The sequence below is a fragment of the Salarias fasciatus genome, chromosome 14, assembly GCF_902148845.1.
Source record: "Salarias fasciatus chromosome 14, fSalaFa1.1, whole genome shotgun sequence".
Classification (NCBI taxonomy): Eukaryota; Metazoa; Chordata; class Actinopteri; order Blenniiformes; family Blenniidae; genus Salarias; species Salarias fasciatus.
The window spans coordinates 32,843,758-32,871,699 of NC_043758.1; the positions used below are offsets into that span (position 1 = coordinate 32,843,758).

Here is a 27,942-nt window from a genome sequence, read left to right on the forward strand (position 1 = left end):
CAGACTGCTGCTGTATTCGGGTCTGTCCTCATCCAAGTCTGCTATTAGAACCGGGGGTTACTCTGCATGCACAATTCAGCATGTATAGTTCAAAGAGCTTATCCTTAATCTCTTCATTATTCGTGTGCATGTTTTGGGCATAAAGCTGGTCCTGAAGTCTCACCATCCGCACACTTCCACCTCGCACATTTTCCCATCAGTGATAAAATGCTGATGTTGAACAAAAACTTCTTGTTTGGCAAATTACCAAGTCATTAATTCTAAAATGTGCCTGAACTTCTGTCCTGAAGAAACAAACAATTATAGAGAATTACAACCACACACACGTGTACATGGGACAGTCAGGGTCATAAATATACCTGAGAAAGGTGTGTTTGATTTCAAAAAATATGCAGAGAGAACATGCAAACTCCACACAGGAAGGTCGTTATGGACATTTTGAACATAACTCAGGAATGCTGCCTCATGCTAGCAGTCAAGTTAATTGTTACAGTTACACAATACGAATTATTTTTTCAACGACCCGTTACACAACCAGGTGGGGATCTTAAAGAGCAAAAATCTATCACGTCACGATGCATCAAATCCAGCAGCACAGATCCCGTCTTGAATTGTTTAGTCAAGAACTCATCGGTGCCACTGCTCCATTATTCACATCAGCTCAATGATTCAATGGGTTTATCATCGGTCCGCGCGAAAACCTTCCACAAAGTTTCAAGAAAACCAGACTATTTCCGTTACACTGTAGACAATCAGCCAGCCGAGGCAGATTCATCAAAATCATAACCTTGTGGGAGAGAAACGCACCACATGGCGCGCGTCAATCCCATGCCCTTAAACCTCAGCGAGCAGCCATCACTCTCCCACTACACAAACACAACAGATGTTTGTGTCAAATCGTGCCGACAAAATTGCAGCTACTCTGTATAATAGACACAATAAACATTATCTTTTTCCGGATCCTTACAAGTAGTCAAAACAACAAAAACCGTAAAGCATTAACCCTGAAAGCTGTTATTCATCCGCCCGCCGCCTTTTTGTGCGTATTAGCACAGATCCGCCACCATCTTCCACAAAGAGCAGAAAAGACAACTTAGTTCTGCCCACGCTTCACTGAAACACAGCCATGGAGCAGAGCTATTGTGGATTAAAAAAAAAAAAAAAGAAAGAAAGACAGAAGTGAAAGTACAATGTGACTGACACTCAATAGAGCAGGAATTCCTGGGGATCACGCATATTTTCGGAGTCTTGCTTCATACCTGACATTCAGCTGAGCCAAATGATGTGCGGATGTTCAGAAACAGCCTCTCATTCATTATTTGAGCAGTTTATCCATCGCCATCTCCCTCGTAACAAGCGGCATCACAGAAACTGCCGACCCGATTTTGACAAAACTTGGCTGAGTGATGCTTCGTATTGCCGAGACGCAGCATTTCACAAATGTACACTGATTTGCCTAAAGGGCCCCGCAGCAAATGAGCGAAGTCATATCTCCGGTTGTGTTTGACAGTCCATGATGCATTTTTGCAGCTTATGAAGGAACCAATTCATCACGTCAAATCTTTCAGCACTGACACCACCAATCGGATTTTTTTTCCAGATCTCAGAAACAAATTTAATGTCGTGGTTACTGGTGAGTGACGGCACGTTTTTCTCAACTTCACTGTTATTGTCAGAAAGGACGTCACAAATTCAAGTCAGTTTAGGGTTTTATCACACCTGTGAGTGAGCACCAAAATGTCATCTGAGATATCGTAGTATTTTTGTTTGGGCTGTGTTTACAGGCACTTTTTGAGCTCTGCACACTGGTGGAGCATCGAGTTTCCATGACTACTGACGTAGACCTTGAAGACCACGATGTATTCGATGATGCTTCCTCATGCACTTTACAAAATTGTACATTTGCTTTGGGGCTTTTATGCGGTACTATTGCACCTTATCAGTGGAGCTTCACTAAACATCCAAACATCTACACTTTCTGGAAATTCATTCGTGCACATCCATGATGCAGATATTCTGGATTGACTGTGGAAGTCAGTGGAAGACCACTCTGGTGTCCTCCAACACTAAAACACTGCGGCAAACCGAGTTCTAATAGTGAAGTAGACCGTGGTGTTCAAACAACCAAAAGGAATGAATGAATGAATGAATTAATTTATTTTTCGAACTTGTAAAAACCTATGCAGCTAATTTGTACATACAAAAGAAAAAATTATCAAAAAAAAAAAAAGTTAATACAAATCAAAGAAAACAAAAGAAAACATCAACATAGTTCGAAAAAAGGAGCCCAAACTATGCTGAGAAAATTAACATCACAGTGTTAAACCAGCAGCAGCACTTGAAGCTCTGATGCAAGGCCAGATGGATCCATGTTTTTATTGTATTTATACCAAATTCTTTTTCGACCATCTGAAAGTAGCAAATTCAGACTCGCTGGACCAAGTTTTCCAAAACGCATTTCGTCCATTTTCTCTGCATTGTGGTTAAAAAGCTGTTTTTTTTTTGGGTTTTTTTACTCACATCTTCTTCACATGATTCTCCTTCACAGGTTTCAGCTGTCTTCATCTCGAACGTTTGACGTGTTAAGTCAGACTCGGTCTTCTCTGCACACCGGTGATAGAGAGTCGTGATTTCAGGTATTATTGCCTTCCTATCATCTTCAACCATCTCTTACCGTTCCCCACCGATCTCTGACATCAGAAAGGCATTCTGAGCCAAAAGAACTGCCTCTCACGGGGTGAATTCTCTTTTTTGGACATTCTCTGTGATCCGGGGAGAGCTTCTGACTGAAATTCCCTGTCGATCAGTTTGTGAAACACCGTACCACTTTCAAAGCGACTTAAATTACCTTTCCTCCCATTCTCAGGCTCAGTTTGAACTTCAGCAGCCCTTCTACATGACTGAATGGCCCATAAAGTATTTCTATTTCAACAGCTGTGCCAGTAAGTGCACAGCGCTGTCCTTATGAGTTGTTGACAGTCGGTCGGTCTGATCAACGTACACACAGTGACCAGACTGACCGGGGCCACTTCAGAATGTGCCTGGAGATGCTCTGAGACCCCTTCTTCAGGCGACGTCTTCGTGATGTTTTCATCCACAACAGATTGCCTGTTTGACCTGCGCTCAAAAGTCAATTAGGCAAGAAAGAAAATCCACCTTCGGTACAGAACTCTTCATCGTCATACCAGGGGGCTCTTTGTCGTCTGATCTACAGTCGTATGAAAAAATGTTGGCACACTTCAGAATTTCCCTTTTTCTATCTCTATGAAGTTTGATTCTTAATCAACTCACCAAACCAATTTTGTGTTCCAATTAACGAGTGTGAAGTAGCTAGAGGTATCCAAATCAACAAAATGACAAAGGTGCCCAATTTTTTGCACAGCCTGTTTTTCACATCTTATTACATTTCTTTCAAGCTAATAATGCTACACTCAAAATCTCTGTCTGGAAAATACCCCCGTACTAAGCTTATATTAGAAAATGAATGGCAAGCCACTGTGACAATTTTCTTTGAAGATAGAGTAAGTTATTATGCAGTCGGCTGCCCAAACGTTTTCATGAGAACTGTAAAGTTTAAAGGAATCTGTAACACAACAGACATGCAGCTTCTTCAAATCTATGAATTGTACTCCTGTGATCATTGACAGTACCCTCCTTCCACCTTCAACAGGTTTTTGAAAAGGCCATATAATTAACAGAGTGAGATAAAGCATTTTTGACCAGGCCTTTCTTTACACCGTCTTATCATGACTTCACTGGGTTCCCCTCAATGCAATTATCTCTCCTGTATGTTTTGTTCATCCTTTGTACCACCTAGCATAGCTGTCGAAAGTCTCTTGCCGCCACTTTTCACCCCTCAATGGTTTTAATTGTCCTGATGACCTCAATCAAAAGACAATTACCAAAGGGAAGAGCGGCGCAGGCAATTATTGTTTTCACCACCAGATAGAACACACCTGAACGGAGCTGCTGCCGTTCGCGGTGGTAAAACTACCGTACACGTGCTGCCTGGCTGTCGTGATGAAAAATCGAGCATTAAGTATGTGCATGAAATACGTATGTGCCCTTTGAGAAGACTGAATATAGGAAGACACTGACACTTCAAAGCCAAACAAGCGAGCTGGAGAACATACATGAAGTGAAGGGATTCAGGCCAAGCTCAGATAAGATGGAAAATAGGTTAAGATGGACTGCAGCCGCGCACACATTTTTCACATCCACATTACTTTCAGCTATCAGCGAAATGGTGGAGATTTTTCAAAATTTGGGACAGTGATGAGTACCGATTGAGCTTATTGTCGCTGCGGTAAAAATGAGGCAAATTCCACGAACCTTTGTGTAGCGCATTGTCTGACAATGTTAAAATCCATCATTGTTTTAGGAATCAATGCAGAGATGCACACTGGGGCTGGTGAAATGACAGTCATTTCTTGGACTCAGGGAGGAGTAAGCCACAGAGGCGTTTATCATCTCTGCAGCTGTTGGGGATCATGGGAAGGGCACAGTGTTATTTATGAAGAGAAAGACAATCCATTTCGTAAACAATTTGCTAAAAAAAAAAAAAAAAAAGAAAAAAAAAGGCAAAAATAAGTTGTGGATAATGTATTTGACATTGCAAAGTTAAACATAATGCATCAAGCTCACGATGCATCGTGACACACTGCTGCTACCTGAGTCCGTGGATACAACAACAAAACAATCCAGCAAGGGCAGCAATCCTGTCGAGTTTGGAAAAATTTAACAAGCTGCTTTTAGGCATCACATGTCTTGTCATAACACCAGCACATTCACACAGGCACTTCTGCCATCTGCTCTTCTGAGACCGACAATTTACATTTAGATGGCCGAACACACGGCATCCCAAAACTTCATTCTTAATGGCGCACTTCATCAGTCGTTCCTCTGCTTATCTCATTCTTGCAAACAATGTGCAGCACCACGCTATTTTCTTGATGTCAAGTCGTTTTAATGTCGGATTCTCTGCAGGAGTCACCTCGGGAATTATGCTGACCTGAGGCAGAGGGAAGCACACGCCATCATGGAGCTTGTAAAGACTGAAAAAAAATCAGACTATTTCACAATGTCTTGTGACCGCAAGTGCTGTTTGCAAAATGTATTCAAGACAAGAGACAAGACTATATTTTTCTTTAAATTTTTGTTCTTTTAAAACACACAGGACTTGCCTATTATTCAATAGAAAGCATAAAATGTGCTGAGATTCCTCAGATTATACAGGCAGCGGTAAACATGTAATCAGCCTGGGTGCTAAGATTGCAACCACAGGAACACAAACATAACCTTGGCAATAAATATGTGCTCAAAACTACTGTTTGTTATGGTAGCAATTGTTGTGCCACTTTAAGTTTAAGCAATTATGTGTCATAGCAAAGAGAAGGATAATCCTTGACACTCAACATTATACCAGCACATACAAATGAATCGTCACCTTCAATGTTCCCATGTTAGCACTGCATCTGCAATAAAATAATAAAAAAATAAGAACCTTTGTCCTCAGTGCATAGGAAGACGTGCAGAAGCAGTAGTGGAAATGGTTGTAGCACATTAAGTTCAAGCAATGAGGCATCGTCGCTGGCAGAAGTATGCTCTATGACAGGGGTAGGACACCGCAGGCATGAGCGCCACAGCTGACACACCACAGCTTATTCATCAGCACACTAGCAGAGACGAATCGCCGAAAATCAGTCATTATAAATGGAACCAGCTTTTTACAGTCACGAAAACAGAGTCAGTGAAGTTTTTTATTCATTTAAAATAAACTGTACTGGCTTCATCTTCACCAGTATTGTGGATGCATTACAGTCTGTAATACTGCTGTTTAATCATGTCTTTAAAATGTAGACATGTCATATTATGTTTGTAATTAATACACACCGTGTGTGCCGATGCCTACACGTTGTTATAGCTTTAAACAAGTGGCTGTGCAGATATTTGGTGCACTGCATGTACATATTAAATGGGTGATTGAAAGCAGCGTTTGCAAACGGCATCCATGCATACTGTGCCAAACCGTAATTTAATTTTCCTTTAGCCTGCTGGTGATAACAGCACACTCGTTGACCACAGAACATTGAATTTCAAAAGGCCGCTTACCCCTGCTCCACCATGTACTCAACAACATACAGACTAGCAATAATCCTGGATGTACGGCATTTGCCGAGATTGTTTCCATTCGTCGTAGCACTTTTTATTTACACAATTCAGCCAATCAATCTTTATTCAAACAGCACTTTTAAGTTAAATAGGAAATGCAGTCCGTCCCACCCTCCATATACACGTACATACACACAACTACACAAACACACATTCACCACTCACTGTAGGGAGACATGGCACTAAGGTTCGTGGCATCACAGCAGGCATAAATCAACTATTTGACTTCCTTCATATTTTAATAGCACCTCTGAAATTATGTTCAGTTTGTGCATCTAACATAATAAACTACTTCTGCATAATGTGGTCACAATGATCCGTAGTAATTACAGTGGTTGTCGTGCAGCAGTTCTACATCCGAGCAGATGCAAGCTCAAGAAGCTGACAAGTTACTGCAGGCCACAGATATGTCACATCTACTCAAAGTGTCTCTAAACAAAAAAAAAATAAATTAAAACATGATCAGTGAGGTTAAGACAATAAAATTCAGCTGATTTTATCAAACCCGTCCACTTCCAACAGAACCTCTAATTTCAGCTCCAGCAAAACATAATTGTGCTTTTCCCTTGGTTATCTCTTCTTTCAAAGCTGGTCCAAGTTGTAATATCGGCAGACAAAGTGATTATTTTCTCCCGGAGCCAATCTTCAGTTGATAGTAAAGAACCTAACTTGCGGCCAACACAAAAGACAGCAGCAATAATTTTTATTTCGCCTTTGGCCATGTTCTCCAAGCTGTAGTCAGTGTTACTTCTCTTCATTCCTTTAGCTTGCTGTACTGAATTGACACGGGAAAGCCGTTTGCCAACGTCTTGTGCTCATATAAATCCTGAGCTTCTGGCCTGCGCTGTGTGTGGAAGTTTGAGCTGTGCTGTCGCAGTTACATTTACTTCAGTTGGCAAATAACACAAATTAGATAAAACCTGACTGTCTTAATGGCTTTAAGTACAGCTCAATTATTTAATCACAACATATTATCTTCAATTTGTTGTCAAGTTACGAGCATTACACTTAAACTGAGATCATCCTCAAAATAATGAAGCGCAGATGTTTGCTTCACTTGCACAAACAATCTGCACAGGAATGAGACCGCTCTGCAGTCATTTGGATGTTAATGAGGTGCCGACACGAAGGTCTATGCTTAAATTTTAATATTTAATAGCTGTAAAATTCTATTTTGCGTGCACAAACAAAGTTGAACATTTTTATTCATAACATGGTTGGTTGGAGAAAAGCAGCATTCCCAAATGGCATCTGTCGTACTATTTCATTTTCAGCCTTTATCTTTTATCCATTCATTTTCATCACTTCCACACACACTGGGGAAAAGGCGGAGTACTCTCTGGACAGGTGGCATGTGAATTACAATCAAGCTAAAAGAATTTGCACTTAACAAGCAACTCGTGTTACACTTATGCTTTTGTCTAGCATGTTACATATTTGTAATAACAATTAATAAACAATAAAATGAAAAAGTTTATGTTTTACATTAAAAAAAAAAAAAACAGAATCACTGAAAAAATGGGTTTAGATGCTGTTGCTTCACTGATTATAATCAATATTTACACCATTCAGTGAATCGCCACACAATTCCCTGAAACACACCCACTGCTTTCCTGCCGCTCCGGGCAGGTATGGCAGTGTGTTTAAATAAAGAAGTGAAGTACAATCGAGAGAACATTTTCAAGGACTTTAATGTCCCAGCACATCAACTTCTTGCTCTGGTCTTGGTCTTGACTCTGTCTTGTCCCACTAAACTCGTGGTCTGGCCTCAGCCTTAGGAAGCTCTCTTTAGGGTCATCACTCAGTGTCGGGTTTAAGTGGCCTTGACTACGACACTGAAACATTCCACGTGAGACATTTTATTTTGAAAATAACCACATTGTGTGATTACTTCCTGCTAGACTAGATCTCTTCTTATTACATTTTTTTAATCTTTATCCATGATTGAGAAAACTTGTGTTGGAGCATTTCCCATCAGTGTAACTAAAACAAACAAGACGTTGAACAATTCTTTAGGCCTTGTTTCATAAAATGTTCAGACCTTACAACCGTTTCCATGTTTATATGAATAGGTGCTTTTGTTACTCCTGTCTACGGTAGATTTAATAAAGAACACACTGACGAATGCTCACACAGTCTATGCTGCTCTGCTTCAGCACTAAAACAGCAGACGGCCCTTCCTCTCTAATGCAGTAAATGCTGTTATCTGCAGACGCTGGCTGTTAGGACAGAGCTGCTCGCTTGCTGTCGCTCATGTTCACTGAGTGCTGGCATTACGGCGGAAACCTGCATTTTTTTCGGCAGTAAAGAGCAGAAACTCAACTCTGACACACTCTTCAAGTGAATGTCAACAGGTACATGCAGGGCATTATATATTACACTAAAATATTTGTCTAATTTCTCCAGTTTTCCCCTGTTGACTGACTGCACCCAACGAGACGATGGATGCGAATGGAGGCCATAATTTTCATTCATTCATCCAATCATGCTTTTCATATGACACAATCTGAAGTGTGAGCAGGTGAGGAGCAGTTTTTTTCCCAAAATATTTAACATGTCATTTGTCACAAAATTACACTCGATGCAAAAGCTCCATGTAAACACTTCACTTCTTCAGTCAGAAAGGGAAACAATTAGTTTGGGAATGAGCACGCTGCTTTTGAGAGCCCTTAATTAATTCTGAAAGCAGTGGGGTAAACTTTTCATTATTAAACTCAATTGTGCCAAAAACGTGTCAGGCTAATGAAGACTTGCATTTGTGTCTATTCCTCAAATCTATACCCTCAGACTGTCCTCATTCACTTGAGCTCCTTGAGTAAAACATGCTCCCCGGAGAAGCTGTTTGTCATTTACGAGTGTTGTCTCTCACCATGCAGCTTTCCCCAGGGAATACTTAACGGTTCCAGGAAGATACACAGAGGACCTTTCTTCTCTTTATCTCTGTGTTTCAACTCCGGTAGCAGCATATGTTGATAAACTCTTCTTTCAGCACAAACTGTGTTTTCAGTGGTGAGAAACTTGGAATTATGGGGGAACACCAACATTCTCATATCTGCTCAGGAGAGACAACAAGCGAGCAGCATTAACAGAGCAATGAATGAATCATAGTTCAAATGAATGAATTTATTCAATTCAATTCAATTCAATTCAAAAAACTTTATTTGTCCCCATGGGGCAATTCAGAAGGCACGCAGAGCAGTCAGTGCAATAATGCATAATAAAATATGTACACATTTTAAAATTTAAATTAAGTTTAAAGAGACAAATATCTTAATATCATACTCGTGCTATACTATATAATATACAAATACTGTCGGCAATCCCAGAGTGCAATAAGGCATATATATAACTACCAGAGAACCTCTCTGTGCACAATTTGCATGTTTTGTTTGTGTTTAACTGTTGGGTTTTCATCCTTTCTGCGTCTGCCACTATATTTCCATTTGGCAGAGGTGTGAAAATAAAGATATGGATAATTAAAATCTAACTGGATGTCTCAGTTGGTAATGGACCCGTTTTACAAATGACATAATTCCAGTGTTTCCAGTGTTTAGGGAGTTTATGACTCTAAAACTCATATCAAAAATCAACACATGAACTCTTCTTTGTGTAGTTCCACATCACTGAAATCGGATACTCTTGCATCTTCACCCTAGTGAAGTCGAGGAATGACCACCAGTGAAATGGTAGGAAAGACCTCCTTCAGGGCAGGATGACAAACAGATCGTCAGAACCAACTTTACCCATCACATGTGCACACTCCTCAACCTCATTTTCAAACTGAGCCCTAAGTCCACACACCGACCATTCAAGGTGATACAGAAGTTTAATCACCAATGTATAATATGAAACCTGTTAGATTTTAGAACTCACAATGATGGTTAAGATAAAAAAAAATGTAGAAGGCATTAAAAAAATTTTGATGGGCTGCACATTTTGCAGAATTTGCAAAGAAAACTGTTGGAATTATCGCCGATGGCTGACCCACTCGTGTTACAATGCCGCTAATAGAAGCTACAACTGTAAAACTTCCTGAAATTGCTTTGTCGTAAAAACCGGGTTCACTGCAGAGGCTGCATAAAAGCATGGCTGTCCTTTTTATTGTTCTCAGCAACAGTTACATTTCACTCTGAGTCGGGTATTTTGGGGTGAAAATCTTCAGCCATAAAAGAAATAATGCGATGTGTTGAACATGCACTGTCTCACCCCTGATTTTCCATTTATACCATCCATCTCGATGACAATAAGATGATGGGGCAGCCTACCCTCCTCATAAAAACACACCAGGGAGTCATTTTGCCTCTGAATACTTAAATTAGCCAGCTCAGCTGTTATGTATGGACAATCAAGGGTCAGTACACTCATGCTGGAAACGCTCACGCTGCAGAAGGCTTGAAAAGTGTACCCTTTTAAAACAAAACCACTTCAGTGAATGATCTGTTCATTCATGATGAGAATGTCAGGTTTAACACTGTCACTGCAAAGAAGCAAAACCACAGAGAGAACAAATGTTCAGTCCTCAGTCAAAGCCCTGATTACACGACCATTCAACTGAAAATGCTTTTTTGGTGTATTTTTATGTCAGAGAGATTTTATGTTTGAATGGTAAAGTTTTGAAAACGATGTGTGTTTACACGGCAACAACAAAAACTCTAAAACATTTTTAAAAATGTGCATTTTCAGTGTTTCCGACTGCCGTTGTTGTGTGAACAAGCACCCAAAAGGTAATGAAAGTTTTGCGTTTTCACTTGAGAATGTACGGAGCTGTCGTCGTGGCGGCAGGACGGCCATGAGCTGTGTGCTGTGGTCCTCGGGTTGACCACAGGAAGGCTGAACTTCCTGCGTTTCACCTCAACATCAAAGTTGACGGTTCTATCACGGAGAACCATAATGCAGCGTCTTTACCGGAGAGTCGTGGTGAAATAGCCGAGGTGCAAGGCAAGGCTCCCTGTTGGTCGGTCTACACCCCCACACCCAGCTATGGCCGTGAACTTTGGGCCATGACTGAAAGAATGGGATTGTGGGCACGAGCGGCTGAAATGAGTTTTCTCTGCGGGGTGGGCGGCCTCGCTCTCTGTGATGGAGTGAGGAGCTCAGTTCTTTCCGATGAAATTGAAAGTCAAACCCACAATCCTCCACATTGAGAGGAGACACTTGAGGTGGCTCGGCCATCTGATTAAGGACGGCCAATGGCCGCCTCCCATTACAGGGCGACAAGTCACATCCAGCTGAGTGGAGAGTCTGGTTTATCTCGGAGCTGAAGGGGCTGAAGGTACTGCAGGGGTGTCTGTTATTCACTGCAACCCTTCGTGGACTACTCAAGATTGTGCTTTGTCCAAAGTCTCTGGGAGAACGCACAGGTCAGGATATGGAACTTCAGGGACCAGAAATAGCCTTGTGGGACCATATCTCCCCATCCTCAGGAAAATGTAAAACATGATTTGCAAAACATATGAAATAAATTACCTTCTGTAGATGCATAATTTTCTAAATCAAAATCCTGGGTTTTTTTTCCCCATCATAATTAAACACATCAGTAACACATCAGTCTGCCAATGGGCACGATCCCTATGAGCACATATTTATTTTAAGATGCGCATACAGGATATGAATTAATCTATTTATTCTAACTTAAAACAAGGGACACAAACTGTTTTGCCACCGGCAGTGACTGACACGTACTAAACACACCGTCGTCCAGAAATACGGCTCTGTAATATCCTTCCATTGTTGTGCTTTTTGGACAAAGACGCCTTCATTTTCACACAACCTCTTTTGTGGGAAAAAAAAGGCTTTTGGTATGAAAGCCTCTTTTGTTGTCAGAAAGGCTGTCTGGCTCCCGCAAACGTGAATACACGCTATGTAAAACATGGTGCAAATCACATTTACATACATAATACTTTAAGCCTGTGCATTTCTATCCACCCGTTAAACCAGGGCGTGCGCACACACACACACACACACACACACACACACACACACACACACACACACACACACACACACACACACACACACACACTCTAACACTGCATTTTCATATCTTCTGGGGACAATACATTGATTTTTCCTTCATATCCTGCTGAGCGACTCTGAATTCAGACAAATTGTCTGCTTGAATAATTTAATTTAATTTAATGTCAATGAAATATTGTATAATTCCCTTTATGAGGAGCTCAGTTTTCCCTCATTCCAGTGAGTCAGTCTGCAGCCAGGAGAGGACGGACCGTGTCTTTCCTTACATTCCAGGGACACTGCATTCAATTCCATTCATTTCTTGCGGATTTACTCCAGTCTGAAAAACTAATATCCAGTTTGGATCAGAAGTCAACTTTAAAATTAAGTATTCACGTTAAACACGTCTCTCATTTATAAACTAAATGTCTTCCTGGTGAAACGAGGCAGGGACTTCACAACCATTTACTACTTAAGAAAATGAGTGCTTGTCGAACTGTATGTTTAACAATCCATGCTTCATCTGACATTCAAACCTCCACGCACCTCAACATCTGGTGAAAGTTAAACGTTGTTCAAGTGAAAACGGAAAACTTCTGCTGCGTTTTGGATGTCCATTCACATGACAAGGGTGATTGAAGCAATTCGAAAAGCAGCTCGACTTGGAGAATGTCTGTGAACTCTCCATAGTTCATGTTTGCAGTGTGCTTCTATCTCCACGCACATGTTGTTTGTTGGATGTGAACGTCGATGCACTTCAGTCTTTATCACAGTAGTTTTTAGGGATACACAATGTCGTTAACACAGACACACACACACACTGGGTTTTGGAACAGCAGGGAACTTAACTGCACTTCAGATTTGCTCCAGGGAGAACACTGCCTCTGTGTGTCACACAATCACGGTGTAAATGAGCTCTTCTGAAAATTGTGTTTTAATGACTGTCTGATCTGAGGGGACTGTCTGAGGGGACGGGGCTTACTGTCGGTTCTCCAGCGCTCAGGTCAGCGCGGTTAACACATCCACTTTCTCTGCTAACTACTAAATAACCAGCTACTTATGATAAATTAATGTGAACCAAAACAACTAAAGCTGAAGTACCAGAGACGCTCTATGCGCCACGCGCCGGCACTTCAGACGTACCTCTTAACGGATGAATCAGAAGCTGTACACAAAAGAAAGCGAACAAGTATTTGCTGGAAGTAAGAAGTGGGTGCATTGAAAACACGGAGTCGCAAACTGAGATAACCCTTCACGGTGTATTAAAAAGTTCAGATGCTCTTTAGAAAATTATTTTGCAGAGGCTTTATAGGAAAATACAATCCTGCTGTACAGCCAAAAGGCTTTAGATCCAGATTAAAATGACTGTGTTTAATCACGTTGATGACTGAATGGAGACAGTCCAGGGGTGGAGGGCCAAAGCAGAGAGGAAACCTCGACTGCGAGAAGATTTGTAAAGCAACATAAAGCTGTCTTTGAACATAGCAGTAATGTGACCTGATTTCCCAAGATCAAATCGAGGGGCACGGGTTGCCATGGCAACTATAGTGTGTCCCCCAGTGTGGGAGCTGGTGATAAAGGCACTTTGGGAAAAGGCTGCTGGAAATGTGATAGGGGGCTGCGAGAGCGATAACTGTTTCAAACGAATGGTCACTTTTTCGAAACTTGCAGCTGTATAAAGTGAAACACAGCGGCGAGTAAAAATGTAGCTTTGGGGCTTCAGTGTCAGACGCTCAATCCCACAGCCATTCCGTACCGTCCCCCGGTACATGTGTGGCAATGATAAATAGATGTAATTAATTCCCAGTTTGTTTGAATGTGATCTCCACAGTCCAGCTCGCTGAGTGATAAAGCGTCTTCATCTCTTCTGTGGAGATAGTGAGGAAGCTGCTCGCCGGTTTAATCCCACAGCTCAAGCGGGTATTTATGTTTGGAATTATTTCCTGAATTTATGATCATTAGTTGTGATGACTAAATCACATTGTTAAGGTAAATGATTAAGGCGGATCCATAAACAAAGACCGAGAATCGGGCTGAACACATTTAAACGCTTCAGACGCAAACATGTGGCTAATAAAGTTAGATGAAAAAGCAACATAATAAACACAGCTGCAAGAATTTAACTCTTCTTTCAGCTGTTTTGACAACACAACAGCTCATGAGGATTTAGCCTGCAGAGCTCTAAGCTCAGATTTATTTTTCGGGGGAGTGGTGGCCCCTGCAGGAGCACATTTCAAGGCATGAATGGGGAAGCAAGGCTGCAAGGAATTAACGACGTATCAGGAAACATAAACTCCAGACATGCAGTGTAGTGAGAGTAAAGCACAGGGGGGATCCGACTTAAAGAGAAAATGTACATTGTGCTTCATTAATGCATCTTTTCCAACAGCAATAATCTCCTAATTTTTCAGGATATTGAAAGTTGACTTCATTTCATGCAATCTGAATCCATATTGGCTTTTTATGAGTGCTATTACCAAACTCACTGAAAGTTTCTGGAGTTACTGAAAGCTCATAATATTTGCATCACAGAGCTGGTAAACTCCATTACATTATGTTCCCCAGTGTCCACAGAGTGAAGAAAAAGTTGGAGTCGGATTTCTTCTGTGTGTGAAGTCCTCGGCTTAGAGACAGTGATCTGATACTGAAATGACACTTCAGACAGAATGTAGATTTTTTTTTCACTGCAATTAAATATGTGTGTGATGTAAAATAGCGGCATCATTAATTACAAAGTCAAACTTAAACAATTGAAGAAAAAGTTGGGCTTCAGGATCCTCAGATTCTCTGTTTCCCGCTCTCTTTTCTCACACATGATAGCTGTCTCTGTGAGGATAGTGAAATCACATTTTCACAAATGCCAGATGAACTTGGAAATGCAAACTTTGTTTGCAGCTCTTTCATGTGCGGTCACACTACCAGTAATTTCCAGTTCTCCTGACAAAATAATCAGATTTCAGTAATGCTAACAATAACAAAAAGCGTAGACTTAAAAAAATAGACCCTTAAAAAACTTTTAAAAAATAAGTCTAAATGCTGCATTTTAACTAATTCTCCATATTAAATTGTACAAGAAAAACAGAATTAGATTTCGCTTTTTTTGTATTCAAATATAATTCTTTTTTCCACATACTTCGCAAATAAAACCTATATTATATTCTTTTACTTTTTTTTACTTATGTAATTTAAATTTCTCACTGGATCAAATATCAAAGAAAAATCAGAAACTCATGCGAATCAGTGGTCATTTAAGAAGGGCGGGTACCGCCTGGTATCACTCGACCAATCATATTGCTCCTCATAAAGCAGAAATCAAAAATCGGAAGTGAATAAATAAAACGTAATTTTCTAGGAAATTTTGGTTTTAAACAAAATCAGGTGCATTTGACACTGGTTGCGTTACTGATGTGGAACGGATGTGCCATGATTTCGTTGATTCGTTGGAAATCCAGCCAGTTATGATAAGGGATAATTCTTGTAGCCATAGGTCCGTTTGTCACGCCTGCTGTGTGGCGTGATGTTCTGGATCCGTAACGCAACCCATGTAAAATGAGTTGCGATGCCCAGCGATAAGGGCAGAGATCTCAATATAGATATTTTGGATAGCGTTGGGCGAGCTGTCCGCAAGATTTTGGACCGTCTCTTGTGAAAGCCGACCATCTAAAAGTCGGGTGTACGGCTCGCTGCCTAACACTGTGGCTTGCCATCCTACAGTGTAGACATGTATTGCCTGAAATTAATACGAATAGAGAACGAAAACAAAATGTATTACCTAAAATAGCATCAAAATGAGAAAATAGAGAAAACAAGAAAGGAAAAGTGTGCAGGAAGATTTTAAAATAGAAGCTGCAGTTGTACGTGGATATGGAATGATTGCTAAATCTGAACTGACATGATGTATTGTCTCATGAGGAAGAGCCATCACTGTCTGAGTATTCAAACCTCAAGAAATTGTTCGCTATGATATTAATAGGACTGAATGAAGCCGCCTGCAGGGAGGAGATGCTCAAGATGCGTTGTGAGAACAATCAGGGAAACACCACTATGAAGGATCTGATGCGAGACTTCGAAAATCAAAGTACAATGAACCATCTGCCTGTGCATAAACGGCAAAGAGACACTCGAATCCAGTTGCTTGACCTCTCCTTTGAGAGCGGCGGCTGGTGGTGAGGGTGGCAGAGCACAGTACAAGGAGATCACTAACCCTCTTGGACACATTTACACATTATACCCACTACAAAAGAAGGCCATCTGGATTTTAAAGAATCCCACCCACTCTGGACGTCACCACCTCTCCCCGCTGGCAAGTGGAAAGTGATGCACGCTCTGTAAGAAGTCAACAAACACACACATTCTGTCTTCAGCTGCAATTTGCAGTTTTGCAATACTGATGTGTTTATATTTATCACAAATCACGATATCAGGTCTTTGAGATTTTCTCTCCTCAGTAACTGAGCTTGTCTTGCACCTCATTTACACCAGCTGTGACTGAGCTTTTATTTTGTCTGTTGGAATTTTTTTTTTTGTTTGTTTGTTCTTCGTTTATTTGTCCCCACCAGCAGCAGAAGCAGAGCAGGTTGTTGTTTTTGATCATTCATCTTGATTTCTGTGCTTCTCACTTCTGCCCTGTCGCCACCAGGTATGAAATAGGCAGGGCCGTCAATCAATTACCACGTAATCACACAATTTCTGTTAATTAAGCACGATTAATCACACTCTCTGCTCATATTTAAAACGCTGACGTTTTGAATTTGCACAGCGTGAACGCACAATTTATGGAACCGTATTGTATTTCAGTCAGTTATTTGCATATGTATACTGTGCATATTGATTTGGCACTACTATTTGTTGCCATTTATTTTGAACTGCCTCTTAACATTTTCCCGTTTTCAACAGTGACATTGAACGCTATCCATATCTGGCAACTGATTAGAGAGATGAATCGTTTTAGTTTTTTAAATCTGTGCTCATCGGATCGGTTTATTTTGAATTCCCACAGTCAGATGATCCGTTCATTGTTCTGCACGCTGCTGCTGAAATGTAGCTGCAGATATACTAACAATGTGAACAAATTCAGCCGCGGTTTGGTTCAGAGCGTCCCGTGTTACTAAGGCAAGTTGTAAAGGTCACCCCATTTATACCCTTATACATTTATGCATTTATTAATAACCACTGACTGAGGCTTGGGCTCTCGCTATCCACGTAACGAGAGTGTGTTCAAATAAAGCCGTGCACTTTACAGTTGTGACTCATTCTTCAAGCTTCGTGCATGTTGATTGTCCAAGCTTATTCAAATGTGATTATTTTTGCAATGGAATTAATGATAACAACACCATTGTACACAACTAATGGTTGTGTGAATAGTAAGTTGAAGGGACAATAATGTACAGTTTGAAGTCAGTATATTAAGACATGGAAGAAAAAGTGCTCTGTTAAACCATAAGAGACTATTCCATAAACGCTCCCTCTGTGAGACTCAGCTAATTAGATTATCGAGATACTTCAGATGTATGCGTGTTCCCGACCGCAGACTACCGTACTCCTCCCGGGGAGCAGATGTTTTACATAGCTGATTAATTACAAACCTCAAGTTGTTGACCGATTGTAAGCCGCTTATCAAAGTCTCCAATGGGATTTCAGCTCGATGATTTTTACAGCTGTCTTCTTCAGCCAAGGTTCTGAACTTTTTTTTCCAAAACGGACGGCAGCTTTAAAGGGTTTCAGTTGTCTTGATGCATTTCAATATTTCAATCTATACTTCTGCAAACACCGTTGTTCCGTCATCCCGCGCCGTCAGTTCACCTATTATTCTCCCATTAGGGAAAATATCCCATTTATTGATCTGATGGACTGCAGGAAAACGAGATAATTCAGCAGCATCTCACCGTGCGCTCAGAGGTCGCTTATCTCAACATTTTATTAAGTGCTGATTTTTTTTAGAGACTGTACAAGAAAAGGATGAATCTATACTCATGCCAGCTTCATGAATGCATTATAAAAATGCAATCCAAACAATGATTTTAATGAAAAAAAAAACAAAAAAAAAAACCTTGAAAGCTGCATCTGTAACATTAGTCTTTTGTTTTCTTTTCTTTCCCGGGACCATCGCCGGAGCTGTAATGCTTCACACGGCAGGCTGACAGCTGATATCAAGAAATGTCATAAACCCAAGCATCAGCACTCGCCACACAATGGCAGCTCGGAATAAAAGCGCCACGGAAAAGCTTTCTCTGCTTTATTTCGATGTGAAATGCATCAGCGCTTTTGCCATATCCCCATGTCTAATGAAGCTTCACGACATCCTAATATCTGGAGGACATTTTACTGGTATTAAGTTCCACATTTGTTAAAGCAAGCGTTGTGTTTACTGATGTATCCTGCACAACATCCATCATGTTTCCAGTTGCCAAAATCGGATCTCGCGATGGGCGTCGAATTAATGTATCAGATCAAACATTTTCCATTAGAAAGTCACGGATATAAAACGAGAAATCCCTTAACCATCAATCATTATCCACTCATATGAGCACCATTGTATCATAACAAATACGATGCCAGAGAGATTTGTCCGTCGACTTCACTGGAGTCGAATGAATTCAGTGTTTGTCACAAGAGGACGAGCAGGGAGGTGCAGCACAGGCAGAGCTGTGCCACCGCAGCCCTCTTAGTTGTAATCTGACAGATTCCTCCGCACACATCTCATCTCTCGGGAGGAGGGAGGCATGAGAGTGGAACGCAGCGACTCATCACGGGCCCGCAGGACGCGCGACTTAGTGCTGTAAGAAAGGTGACCCTAAAACACTGGCATGTAAAGCACTGCTGCTCTTCTCTCTCCTGCCGGGCTACTAAAGACACAACTGCGTCGGCTCCACATAAGTGAGTGGACCTTAAGAAGTACTAGCCTCAAAAAAAAAAAAAAAAAAAGAAACTTCAAAGAACGATTGAACAGCATAAAGACCTAAGGGGGTCCTTCTTCTGTGTAAAAATTGTTTGCTTTCTCAAAGATCTGACAGCACTTTCCACCCAGCGTTTATGTTGTATTTCTTAATAGAAAATGTCGGCGTCACAACAGGACCGCACTCGCTCCTCCACACTTCCAATTAAATCTTTACAGGAACATATAGCTCATTAAAATCAGTGTTATGATGAGACTTCTGCAGCAATGTAGGATTTAATATCCAGTTTTATTTGGGAAGGAATTTTATTTGGTTTATAGCATATTCTTTTTATATGAAGCTAAGAGGCAATTTTACATTAATGAGCTGCCGGAGGAGTCTGTTAACCAACAGGGTCCAAAGACTGTTTCATCAGGGTTCAAGACCAAGGCTATAAAAGAGTCATTCCACATAATTACATATATGAAAATGTTCTGTTGAAAATAGAGAACACACAGTTTCTGTCAAGTTTTCCAAGTTTCTTGTCAACACTGATAATGTTTGCTCTCTTTGTCTTTGGAGGTTTGCCTTATCAAGATGCCATTGGAATTGATTAAGACGAGCAAAGAAAGGTTTGGACTCCAATGAATTTTAAATGAGCCATTAAAAATGCTCCCCCCAAAACTAATTCTTTTAGGGAATCAATGCCCCGCCTGAGGTAGTAAGAAGCAGGAGTGACAAACACACTGCGAGTCAGATGGTGAAGTGAATGTTTGAATGTGTGCGCAGATCAAAGGACAAGAACATACTTATTTCTCAAGTTCACCTGAAATTTATGCACAAGCCATGTCTGCTTTTCTCCCATTAGGAGTGTTTTCATAGCCGTTTACCATCTGCCACGCACAGGACTGTTTACCAACGCGAATACGATCAAACCATGCCTCCAGACCAATACTATTGTTTGACTTTCTCCCACCTGAAGGTCAAAAGTGTGCCACTAATTTTAGTTAATCTTTCATTTTGTGCTATCAGCGTGATGCAGATATGGCCTAAGACCCTACATTTGACTCCCTTGAAACTGCACAGCCCGTTTTTTTTACACCTTCATCTCACTAATCTGTCTAGAGGATGAGATTGTTAGACGTTTGGAAGATAAAAAATCAAAGAGTGTTGTGCTTCATCATGGCCCTGGTAGATAAGGCCCTTTACTGTCACATAAAATCAGGAGCTGCCTACTGAAAAACACTCCATCCTCCGGCTATTCCCCACCATCACCATCACCGCTGCTCCCTCCTTACCATCGCTACAAATACTTGATGTTCACTTCACTGACAAACTCTTCTCAAAGGCGAGTCAAACCTACTAGCACCTATTCCATCACATGAGTAATGTATGAGAGCTCGGGATGCTGCTGCTACTGTATATATTTTCAGAATACAGACAGCAAGGCTTTCTCCTCTTACTCCAACAGCTGCCCAATTTTAATATTGCAACCAGCAAGAGCCAAAAATGTTCACTAAGGGCAGCTTTTTCATTTTTTCCCCCCCTACTCATACATGCAATTAATAACCTTTAACATTTCCAAACTGCCCATTTAAGTGGTACGTGGGGAGCCTGCGGGCGTGTGCAGCAAAGTTAACACAATGAGGACGGCAGCAAGACAAACAGATAAAGAGGTCCGCATAATGAACCAACCTGCGGCGGTGCGACATTAACCAACCACAACATGTTATTCCAGCCATTCACATCGCAGCTACCAGGAGCTGGAGAAGTCATGGAGGACCCCCCACGCTGGCAGCGCCATGTCACTCATGGTAATTACCCTCCTGCTTAAGGATGCACAGGCCTGTCAGGTTCTGCAGTCGGCGTCACGTGACTCAGATCAAAGCGCTAACGAACCAAATTTTAAAGATTTGGAACCTGTTTCTTCCAGAAAATACATCCAGAGCTGATTCCGTTGGGATGACAACATCAGCAGGACTTAAGACTGTCTGTCTGACTCACTGGCCATCAAATCCCAGCCATCCATAACTCTGACAACTGGAGGAGAGCGCTGAAAGTCGCGCCTCTCTCACGCAGATGCTTCTGAGCAATTATATAAATTAAGCTGTCAGATGGGTCACGGGGGACGTGTGTCTCCGAGGCGCCGCTCGACCACCGGCCCTTCCTCGCACAGCGTTAGGCAGCGAGGCTGGCCATGGACGGCTTCACCACTGTCAGCACTATCAACACAACCTAAAGGAAATTCCTTTAATCTAACAAATGCACGTCAGCCCAGATCGAGCAGGGGAAAGGTTTCCTGGATCCGCACTCTTAATCAGAGCCGTGTCTCTGAGAACAAGATTACACCCTTGCACCCTCTGGACAGTGGAAAACAAACATGCTGTTTACATATTTTAAAAGATGCCCAGCCATTTCCTCTCACTGCCCGGCTCCTCTTTTATCACAGGAATAACTGCAAACTGCTCTATATGCTACAGCCACAGTTCGATACTGAATGTCTTGCTGGGAATATGTTTACCGACATCACATTTAAAAAAGAAAAAGCAAAAAACAAACACCCTTCAGGGACAAATTGACTTAAGTGTGTTCTGCAAGACATTTGTACCCATTTGTACTTACTTGCAGATCTGCCCCTGAAAAGGAAAAAAAAAAGCCTCCCTTGGGTGCCATTGTCTTGGTGAGGCTGTTTCTATCTCTGGCCTCTCTCTTGTCACTACTGATACACATTTTTCACACAAGTGTCCCAAAGGCGAGCCTTCACCACCACAGTTGTCATTTTCAATTAGCCGCCGCCTAATTGCATATCCGTCGGCGCGTGTCAATAACCATTTCATTCAGAAAGGGAGGGACAGCTGCAACTTCAAGACATATTTAATTTCAATCAAGGTTAGCCCAACTGCAAATTTGCATTTCATCTCACACCTGCCCCCGAGTGGATCCACAAACAATTTTTTTTCTTTTTTTAAGCACGCACGGCAAGCAAATAACTGATTTACATGTGATAAGGACAGCAGTAGCCTCTAATTCGAGTCGAGTGAAACTGACACAGCCGTGCCTTCACTCCACCCTCCTCCTAAGATATGCAGGCGAATGTAGGTTTCATATCAGCATCTGGAGACGCCTGTGACGGGGCTGCACCTCCTGCTGAGATGAGCCATCCTCGTATCAGGTCTGGGTATTACAGGCTGGGCGGAGGACTGGGCCCACACCGAGTCATTTCATACATACTGTATGTCCACGTTCTGCCAAATTATAGGGCATCTGGAACAGCAAGCATGCCTTAATAGTATTCCTCCATTATTAGGTCCTAATGGATGCTGTGTAGAACTAACAGGAAGCGATGACGGCAGGAGACTGTGACTGCAGTCGTGTTTCATGCAAGTTCAAAGTTTTGGCAAGTGAATCTATTATTATTTTTATTCAAAAGGATATAAGAGGAGTAGTATCTGACTGTATGACTCCAACCAGCTACAGAGCTCAAGCACAGTGCAGCGCGTGACATAACACTGCAATAGCAGGGATGTGCTCAACTCGCTTCAACTGGCAAACCTTCAAACAATCCTTGGAAGTCCAAAGACCTGTTTTCCTTGTGCATATTCCAGCTCGCGCTCGCACAAGCGCCATATGGTATGTAGCGCAAACCGGAGGTCAGTGCGAGTCACAGCAGAATTGGAAGCTAATTCCTGTACATACATTTTCTCTCGTACCAGTGATGGGAAAATTTCACTCCTTGTGCTTTCTGACACTTGCTAACAATAGCTGCATTATTTCCAAAGTGCAACGAGATTCGTAGTAATTTATGTCAAATTCTGGGCTGACTGAAGCACGCGGTAGACCATAAACCAGTTTCTGTATTTTTAGAAAGAAGAACTGGTCCAAAAGGTTCATCTTTTAAATCTTCAGTAGTGTTGAATATTGCAGTGACATACTTAGTGGCTTTAAATTAGAAGCACGTCCTGAAATAGTATGACACTGTGTCTTAGCGTCTGAGTGGACTTGAAAATTAAGAATTCCCCCAAAGCAGCAGAGGGATTTACTAACAGCAGACAGACCTTTGAAAGCTGCATTTTCCCTCTGACAGACTTAATTCCCTTTGCCACCGCTCCGTTAATTACTGTCATTGAAAAGAAAGTCACACAACTTCAGAACTGGAATAGAAAATAATATCCTAATTGAGTAATGGCTTAATAATACCCTCCCCCCCCACCCCCCCCTTTTTTTTTTTTCCTTGTGTGTGCATCCTCCAAGCTCCACAGCCCTGGAGGAGGCAGATCAATAAGATCAAACAGGAGTGTGTGAGCTCCCAATCCACATCAATGCACAAGCTCACAGTCACTGGCACTGTCAGGCGATACTATCATACACTAAACATCCAACCGCAACCCAGCCACAAAATTAGAGTTTGGGTACATTTGCATATCTCTGATGAGATAACTCCTGTGGGTCTACTTGTGTGGTGAGCTGTGTGTTGAAGCCTCCTGCTCTGCTAACCAATGGATGCACTCCCAAATAATTAAATTAAAAAAAAAAAAAAAAAAAAAAAGAGCTCATCGTGTTCAGGAAAATACATTTCATGGCTCCCTTTGAGCTCCTATCAAAGGCAACTACACCTGAAACCAAGCTGAGTTAACTACATTTCAAAGCATCTCTCCTTCCACGGGGGGGTCTTTATAGGACACCTTTAATTGAAGCCCCCACCTGGGAGACTGTTTCCAACTTCTTCCAGGCTTATAAATAGCAGCACTCGCTCATATTTGACACTTGTTTGTACTGAATCTGAACTGGCTCACATGTAACTGTAGACTCTTTAAGCCATTTAAGAGAAAGTTGTCTGAAAAGCAGTTTCGGAATTAGAGACAATTAATAAATTAGCAATTTCTCTCATTTTTACGCAGAAGTTACCGTTTCTGAGCAACATAGATGAAGATTACAACCCGGGGAAAAGATAACAAAGCAAAGTATAAGACTTTACTCACTGAAATACATAAAAGTGGTTCTTCCGCGGTGGTTTTGTCCGGTGGCGACCGCCGTGGAGCCTCTCCTCTCCGGACCCGCACAGCGGAATGGAGGCAGCGGCGTTCCCAATATCCAGGGAAGTCCGCCGGGTCCTCGTCTGTGCCGCTCTTATCTCACAAAACAGCACATCCCCGAGTGGAAAACAGCGAGAAAAGCGGAGAGACGTCGCGGTCTTCCCTCCCCTCCGCGGAGCCGAGCCGTTTCCCTCCACTTCTGTGCGCTCTGTGCGGGCGCAGCCGTGCGTGCGTCGCGGCGCTGCGCTGCTGGCGGACGGAGCGTCGGTCTGTGTGCAGCTCTCCGCTCAGTCAGCCTCCACCGCTGCACATCTCTCTGCAGCGCAGCATCCCGGCTCTCTGGTGCTGAGGAGAGGAGGAGAGAGAGAGAGCGCGCGAGAGGGAGAGAGAGGAGGGAAAAAGGTGGCTCTTAGTTAGTTCTAAGGAGTGGCATTGCATCAGTTTGTGCCACTGTGCAGATGCTGGACAGCAGGGCAGCTCCTCGAAGAGACGGAGAAGGAGAAAGTTGTTGTTTTTTTTTGATGAAGAAAAAAGGAAGAAAAAAAAAAAAGACTGCTGAGTGCGCCAGAGGACACCAGAGCATGTTATTTTAATATAGATTGGAAACATCATGCTGTTTTAACAACAAATCTCCCTGAAGCGTCCCAGTGCAGCATCTTCTTCAATATTCAGCCAATACTTTTACAACTTCTAGAATATCAATGAATAAACTGTAAACCTAAAGTTCCTATAGTGGGAGCGATGGAAATCATTTTGCTTGGGCAGAACCATTCGAAGGAATATCTATTACTTCCAGTCCCTCAGTCATTTCTACCTATAAGTTAACAGTGATGCAGTTTTAAGCCTTATTTGCGTTTTATTTCACCAATGTGTAAATGTTTCTTTTTCTTCTGCTTTTTCCTTCTTTTCTGCCTTTTTCAGTGAGTGCTGTGTTTTCTTTTGTTTTTGTTTTGCTGTAATCTGTGAACTCAGTTTGCACTTCGTTGCCCATATTCTGCATGTTGGGTTTCTTCAATGTTATCTTCCTCTGTGTGCCGTGGTTTGGCACAACTTGATGCGTTTGTATATAAAACTAAAAAAGCACATATCAAGTTTAAAAAAAAAAGAAAAGCATTTATCAGTCAAAAAAAAGTAAATCTCGGTTTATATGGCAAGGTTTGTTTTAAAAACACGTCTTTGTTTTCGTTTTCAAAAAGTTTTGCTTTCACAAGGCAACATTTTGAAAACTTCACTGTTACTGTTGTCCTTGTGTACGTGCAGAAGTTGCCTATTTACTATGGCCACAGTGCACATGCACAGTAGTCTCGAGTCTGAGCTTGTTTTCTATGGCTCCGGGCACCGATGTCAAGGTGGTTGCATGTTTTTTCACAAGCATGTGTTAGTTATCATTAAAAAGAAATGCCTTTTTTAAGGGGAAAAGTTCATTTCAAGTTGCAGGAATAGATTGAGAGCAGCAAATTTTTTGTGCGTCTGCCTTGTGGATGGACTGGCTGCCTCTCCACTGCGTATACCCGGGACCGGTTCCAGCCCCCCCATGACCCTAAGTTGGATAGAGCATTATAAAAGAAGATGGATGGAAAAGTTCTGGTGCATTCAACTGAGCAGACAAAGTCTCTCATCCCTCTCTGCACAGTGGTGAGCACTGATAAGAGAGACCTTTTCCACGGTGTGACTATCAGTAAGCATGGCCAACATTAAGGTTTGTGGCAACTGGAGCACATTTGACTCTTCGTATCCTTTCCATGTAATCTATTTAAATCAAGGCATTCATGATGCCTCAAATAAATGCTGAGTCATCGCTCAAACGAATAAATGAATCCAAGACTGTGTTATTACGTTGAATAAATGCAAGCCTTTCGATAATGATACACTTAAACATTGTCGTTTTAATGATGCTAATCACGCCCATCCAAATAAATTATTCTTAAGACTAAATCTGAGTACAAGAAAGCAAACTATGCTGCTACGTGTCTATTTTTTCTATTTCCTCGTGAGATTTATAAAAAAGGAAACGTGGTAAGCTCTGGCTGTCGGGTTGTGTCAGGTGTCAAAATTAAAAAAAAAAAAATCTTTAACACTTCACTATAAACTCTTATCTTGAGCTAAAATATTTCCAAGCCCCAGAAACCTGCCACCTTTTACTTCAGCTCAGGTGATAGTCATCATATAAAAATAAATATTCTGGAGTCATTATCCAGCTCATAGGCCAGGACAAACACGGGTTCAGCCTAATGTTCTGAAATCTACCGAATTCACAATAAGAGAAACTTTAACATCTCAAATCAAGAAGGCACAAACTGTGAAATGTCTCAAGCAGTGCATTTAGTACTGCAGAGCACAGACCTTTTTAAATTAACCAGAACTGCAGAAACCTTGGGTATCCTGTCGCATGCAGGCAGCAGGAAGCATGCTGATCGCAGCCGGATCACACAGACTCAAAGACAGACCCAGAATGACCCAAATTAACTAATCAGCTTAATTCTCTTCTCCTGGGATGCCGGACAGATGCACCCAGTTGTGCAGATTATCTGCACCCACCAGGTAGTTACAAGGGCAATGGAGCAAACGAGAAAACAACACCCTGCAACTGCTCTGTGAGAGCCCCAAGCCACAACAATAATCTTAAACAGCAAAACCACATCTCTTGGAATCAGGATGGTGTCATGTTACCAGCCAAGCTTTGATTTAGGCATTAAAGCGACTCGTTTGCATGACCTTTCAAGACCTTTCCTTCTGTCAAGTGTTGTGTTCATACGGCAACATCCTGAAAACCATGTCAGTGCGTTACCCTCCTCCTCCTCGTGTCCAGAGGAACTGTTTACTGCAGACGAGGTGCTCATGCACACCAGCAGGGTTTCAGAAAAGTTGCATTACCCTCCGTTTACATGGAGATGGAGTCGAAAGATTTTCCAAATCGCTGAGGTTTCCTCCATTTCCAGACGGAACATTTTCAGAACGTTCCAGATTGCGAGCCATCATACCTCTGCACTATGGAAACACAACCCTGATGGTTTTCTCTTTATCTTTGTTCTTTGAGATGGAGAAACATGTGCAAACATAGAAAGTAGCACCACTAAGAAGTCAGATCTTTACAACATATTCAAGTCGATATTTCAAACTTAAACGGCAGGATTTTTTTTCTCTCACTGATAAAACTCTAAAGTGTGGCTGTCATGCAGCAGCCTTCCTGCTTTCTTACCAGAGCATTAAGGGTTGTAGACTGAGGAGTATGGATTAGTTCCTTCTGTTTCACATATCTATTACATAGCTCATATTGCCACCCTCTGCTGTGAGTGTTTGACTGACAATATGGAGCTAACAGCCTATCTCTACCCCCCATCATTAATTAAACAGTACCCATGACTGAGTGCTCTTCCTATTGCACAATTGATCCATTCCAGTGCTTGTAGCTCTTATCAGCTCTTAGATGGCATCTTTTAAAAAGCAGTATGTTAAGAGTTCTTTTCACTGCTTTGCTCGTTTGGATTGATTTTTTTTTTTTTTAGGGAGAGTTTTGCTCATAATATTCACCTTAAAACTATGTTTTTTAAAAGTTTGTCACCTAAAACTTTTTTGATTGAGAACTCTGTTACCATGATTCCTGGGTGACCTTTAGATTAGTGTTAATTAGTGTTGTACTTCAGTAAAATATATACAGAACAATTTAGTGCAATTATTTCAGTGTGAAGTATTTTGGATGATCATGGATAGGTCTGTTTGGCCCACCGAGCATTAGCCTGAAGGACAGTGAAAGATTGTCATGTGCGTACACAGTCACAACATTTTATTTTATATTTTATTCATAAATTTGTTGAAATCATGAGGAAATGAAATGCTTCACAAATCTGTGTCACGTGATCTTCTCACATGACGATTGCACCACTTCACTGCTCTGCTGTGGCATTTAA

The 27,942-nt window shown here is 41.6% G+C and overlaps 1 protein-coding gene across 1 annotated transcript in view; it reads right to left on the reverse strand.

The window, feature by feature from the left end:
• Nucleotides 1-24,278, reverse strand: part of cntn5 (contactin 5) — a 131,826-nt gene extending 107,548 nt beyond the window's left edge. The window contains 1 exon segment of the mRNA XM_030107969.1: nt 23,981-24,278. The gene's annotated coding sequence lies outside the window, so the exon portion shown is untranslated.
• Nucleotides 24,279-27,942: the final 3,664 nt, after the last annotated feature.